Raw genomic sequence first — 6,000 nt, forward strand, 5'->3', positions numbered from 1 at the left:
AATGTAATAATACAATAGACTCGTTTTAACTGTGCCAAGTACTAGACGACCTGCCTGAGTGCAAGCGCGAGTGTGTCTTAGTCTCCTAGTACTTGATTCAGTACACAATCACCATTAATAAATTTGATTGAATCATTATATAGAAGAAATTATTAATCTAAGTTTTTCACCATTGGTATTGCCTTAACCAAAATAAGATTTAAGGAGTCAGACTGTGCATACACTGACAATTAATAGCTCCTCAGAACAAAGTTCAAGAATAAAGCCTTCAAATGACAAAATACTTAAGTTATTACTTATGTGAGCAAACACAGCGAAAATATTGATTTTGAAAATCAATTTAATAAATTAGTTTTTTTGTTAAATCTCTCGAATACATTACATTTTAAAAACATTACCAACACATGCCACTAAGAGAACTTAACTGAACATGAAAGTCATTTAAGTATTAAACTATTAAAACAATTGTTCAAATAAATAGCCAATTATTATCAAATAAAAAAATAACCCTTGAGATCTCGAAAACATCAGCCCTCATAGCTCCCTCTAGCATCCTGCACTTGCTCCATAGATCACCTATTTTCTGAAAAATATTTTATTTTGAAAGCATGAGACTTTGAGAAGTTTTAGTAAAATTTACATAGCTAATGCAAGATACAATGCATGAAGCTTGCATAATAAGCATCAATCACTAAAAGACTGCATTTAAACATCTAATAAGCAGACAAATGATTTTATAGAAAGACCATGCATTCACGATTTTAAGTGTAAACATGCATGATATATAAATTTCAAGCATACACAATTGCATTTTAAATAGAATCAAAACATCTAATAATATGCATGAATCAACGTAATTACATGATCATAAATAAAAGTGCAATAAAGTAAAGTGAGCAAGTATTTTATGTTCCACTTGATTACTAAGGCCTACCTAGGTATGGCGTAGAACCAACATGAAACAAACTAGACTACGTGTGTGTTTATTATGTTATGTATTTTAATTTTTCTGAGTAGATACTGAGTTGTATCCTCCAAGGGCAGAGTTAGAGGTTGTGAGAAGTAACAACATGCTCTGAGAGAAATCTACATAGGGGCGTGGCATCACACCACAATGTCATGATCACTCACTTCTGCAGAAGTATTTTATGGACATGCCCTCCTAGGATATACGAAGCAGTCCTAGTTTCTCGTAAAGTCTCTAGGCTTGGGGACTGTCGAGGCATTGCCCCTCGTAGTATAAAAAGAATAAGGTCTAGAGAGTTCATACAGCCTACCCTCTCCAAGGTAGACCATACCAGTCATTTCGGTTCAATATACCTTGGTAAAGGCATACCTATAAATATATCATAGGGTTATCTTTATTAATTAAGTAATAGGTAAATGCAACTATCATTTAGGCTAGTGCATTGCCATCTCACTGTTCTCTCTCTGAAACTATAATTTATTATTTTATCAAGCACTCCAAGTGCCCATGCAACCCTGTGGGATTTATACTATCCTGCATGCATTTCATAAATAACAATTAAAAAAAAACATGTATAATAGATCAAAACATGCAAATATGCTGCTTGAAAATAAAAATAACTAAGATATGCATGCTTAATGTACATAAAAAGCATCTACTACGTAAATCTTGCTTGAAAATATATAGATCTCTAAGGCAAAAAGGGAAAATTGGGCAAATCATGTTTTAAAGAGGAGTCCTTTTTAAAAAAATTTAATTATCTTCTAGACTCAAATTTTTTTAGTTATTTAATTTTTTATTTAAATAGGCTTATTAGGTTTGACTATTCAACAACCAACTCTAGCAAGTTCTGACCATCATGGGCTCTTCTAGAGGTGTTGGATGCCCCACCCTCTTAAATCACTTTATTATTGTTTTAAATAAATTCTAATAATAAAAATCTTAATTATTACTTTTATCTTTATTTAATCATTGGTCTGAATTTAAAACTAGATGATATTTTATTTCATATGGACTCTTGGATCCAAATGGGGGTCCACAAAGGACGTCCCTTATGAGGGTCCAATCCATGACTATTGAATCTAATTAATATTTTAAATTGGATCTAATCCAAACAACACCTCAGATCCACATAAGATCTAAATGGCGATTTTAAATCCAGAACTGAAGTCTAAGATGCAAAACCACACAAACTTCAATAGTCTTCATACCTTAGTCTTTTCACTTATTCTTAAAATATTATTCATAACTTGAGACAAAGGTTCATAATTAATCAAAATCAAGAAAATCAAGAATTCACAATTATAGTCATAAATATACCAATAATTTATTATTTAATTATTTTAATTATCAAGGAAAATCTTAGGATTTACATTCGCAATGCGACCCATTTTATCATACTCGAGCTTCATAGTTACAAAGATCTGGTTTTTCAGCCGACTTTGTCGCCATTTTTCATTGTCTAGCAACCTTTGGTGATGCGCCAACTATCGTTGGCATCCCTACTGCATCGTGATCCCTACTGCATCGTGAGCCCAAAACCTCTAGGCGCCACTAGATTGTATATACAAACGGCGATTCCTAATGATAGGAGGGTGTGGACAGTCTAAAATTTTCATTTTTTGATAGTTTTTTGGACACATTTGATCTATATAGTTTGTTTAGTAGGAATAAATTTTTTGAATCATTTGGTCAGGGTTGACTCAAAACTGCCCATATAACTAATAACTGGGGTCGAGTTTTGTCAGGTCACAAAAATATAATCACAAACTCGAACTTGGATTATTTTACAAACAAAAATTGATCGTATTATACGACAAATTTGATGTGTTCCCCAAATGCTTCATAAATTTTGAAGTCTGCTTGATGTCCAATTTGGCAAGTTCATAACTTTTTTAGGACCTTATGACCCAAATTTTTAGGCACACAATTTCGATTCCGGGACCTGTGAGTTATGGGTTGCATATAGCCTTGGGAGAACAAGGCAACTACCTTTAATGACTTTCAGACCCTTGTGTAACTACTTTTCTAGGCGCAATTAGGCCCATAAGGTGCTCCTCACCAATAGCTTTCCAACGCATCAAGACTCGCCCAAATCAGTCGCGTGGTTGTGGAGATATGACCCTTTGTCAAAAGCTATTTCTCGATCATTCAAGTTTGTTATTAGCCACTGAAAATGTTCACAATCATTAAGTTTTTTTGTTATGAAAGTTGTCATATAACTGCGATGCATATACTTCAATGATTTTTAATTTATCTTCATTGCATGAGAATCCATTGAACGACATGTTCAATCACGTCTTATTAGTGTACAAATAAAAAATAGTTATACTGCCAACAAATGCTCATGTAGCTTATACAACATACCAAGGGTTTGACTTCTCAATTGCAATTTGTGTATCATTTTCACCTGTCATTATTTGTCCCATGTCATCAGTGTTTTGGTGCTCTCCAATCGTTTTAGAGTTTGGTTAAGCAGATATGATATAGTCATCATCATTAATATCATCTAATTCTCTATTGTCTATGTCATCGCTTCTACCACTAATTGGTTATTTTATTGTACAAAGTAAATCAAAATCTACTGTATCTATTGCTTCCATGCATGTAACATTCTTGCGTTTTTAATTTTCAAGATTAACCATAAAAATATAACATCCTTCATCACACCTACATCTCAATCATAAATTACAAAGTCCAACAACTTGTACCTAGCTTTGTCATCTACCCTGGAAGGCTAAATGTCATCCACGTTACTGCAATAAAGATCATTGACACTAGTTTGCCTACGTAGTTTCACATCCATTGTAGTGATCATCTGATCATATATAACATCAATTATTTGTGAAAGTTATTCATTGTCTGCATGTCGAACATCTATATCCTTAATCGGTTTGAACAACTGCATGTCCTTCACGTGCATGAGCTCAGTGTTTGAGATATCAATATCGTTCACTATTTGGGATAATTGGATGTTCACCAAAAGACTGAGCTCAATAGATGGTATTTGAGATAGATTTACATTCTCCATAGGATTCTCATCATTCTATTTATAAATTGCTTATTGTATATCACTTTTAATTGCTTCTTGTTTAACTTTGAAAGAAACAACTTCTTTAACTTTGTGAGCAACTAAGTAAACATCGACACTAAATAATATTGATTTTATATCGTCATAGTCCAAGACATCTACCTATATATGTTGGCCATTTAATTTTGAAGTATTGTACCGAAAAATTATTGACTCGTCTACATATCCAGTTTTATACAACATCAAAGCTATAAATTTTTTATAACTACTGTTTTTAGATACCACTATAGATCTCCAAGTTGGGTGATCATAGCTACAATAATATATTTTAACCCTTTTAGGGGCCATCATTAAATGTGTATATCAACCACACAAGATATAATTCATCTAATGAAAATAACATGTGAGAAAAGGTCATCCATATATACATTACATATTCAACTAACATAACTACCTACAACAACCATTTTGAAAAAATCAACTACCCACAATATCCATTTAACCCCTATTCAATGCTTGTGTAGAGTCAACCCTAGCATCATTATACCAAAACAAAAACACTAAATGTTAATTAAAGGACAAGCAAAAAAAACATAAATCATCTACAATACAAATATACAAATATATATATATATATATATATATATATATATATATATATATATATATATATATATATATATATATATATATATATATATATATATATATATATATATATATATATATATGAGAAAACCTTAAACTATAAATCTGGTGTGTAGACACCCAATTTTTGATAGATATTTTCATACCAAAGAATCCATATCTTCTTCCCAAAGAAAAATAACTTCAATCCAATTTTTGGCTTTAAAAGTAGCTTCTTTCATATTTCTAACCAAAAGAAGAGTTAAAGAGGAGATTCTTAGCTTTTCAACAAGTCAAAAATTAGGTTTATCTGACATCAGGATCGAAAGTTATAGCCAAAACAACTTTTTAATATTTGATAATAAATGAACTTGTCAACTCTGTCCTAAATTGTCGTCATCACCCTTAGATTGTTACCACTATCTTTAAATTTTCATCAGTGTCTTTGAATTGTAGTCAAAGGTCAAGAATTTTTGTCAATGTCTTTGAATTATCATCAAAAGAACCTCCCTTTGAGGAAGGTGACATCATCCATTCTTGATGATACCTTAAGCTGTCGTCAAAATCCTGCGTAGCCCATGGTATGTCATGTTTTGAAGCATCATAACCAGGAGTTGTTAGCACTTACCTCTAATGACAACTTAACTTGTCATTAGAGGAATGTGTCATCAATAGAAGTTATCATAAGCTACCATTTTCTTGTTGTCAGCCACCATTTTCCATGCACCCCTTGGATAGGAATCATCCCTTCAGTCTTTAAAACTTGGATTTAGAAAGCTTTCAAGTCTGAAAACTTTCTTTACATAGATAAATCCCCATCTAAGGCAATAAAACATGGATAAATCTGAGTCTTTCATTAAAAAATAACTCATTTATAAGTTGTTCATCTAAATGAATCTCGAATACGTAGGAAATGTATTTGGATCCACCTAGAAAACTATAAATAGGGAGACATCGTCACATATGAAAGTGCACTAGGATCGAGGCAACGAGCACTAGAGAGGGGGGGGGGGGGGGGGTGAATAGTGCTTTTAAAAAATTTCTGCGGAATATTGAATGATTTTGCAAATCTCAAAGCAAACACACAAAGAACACAAGATTTTATCCTGGTTCGGTCAAACCCGACCTACATCCAGTCCCCAAGCAAAACCCGCTTGAGATTTTCCACTATCAACCTTTTAAACTACAAGATCACACATACCATAACCGGTCCCACTTTCAGTAACAATCCTACTGAAAGCAAACAACTCCTTTACACCAAGGAGTCCTTCTTTTTACACAAAAGAAATAACAACTTACAATACAACCTATGAGCCTTCCTTTTGAATGCAAATGAAATGCAATTGACTTTTGAGGTTGTTGAAACACTCTACTC

Source organism: Nuphar pumila, chromosome 11 (genome assembly GCF_984573655.1).
Source record: "Nuphar pumila chromosome 11, dmNupPumi1.hap1.1, whole genome shotgun sequence".
NCBI lineage: Eukaryota > Viridiplantae > Streptophyta > Magnoliopsida > Nymphaeales > Nymphaeaceae > Nuphar > Nuphar pumila.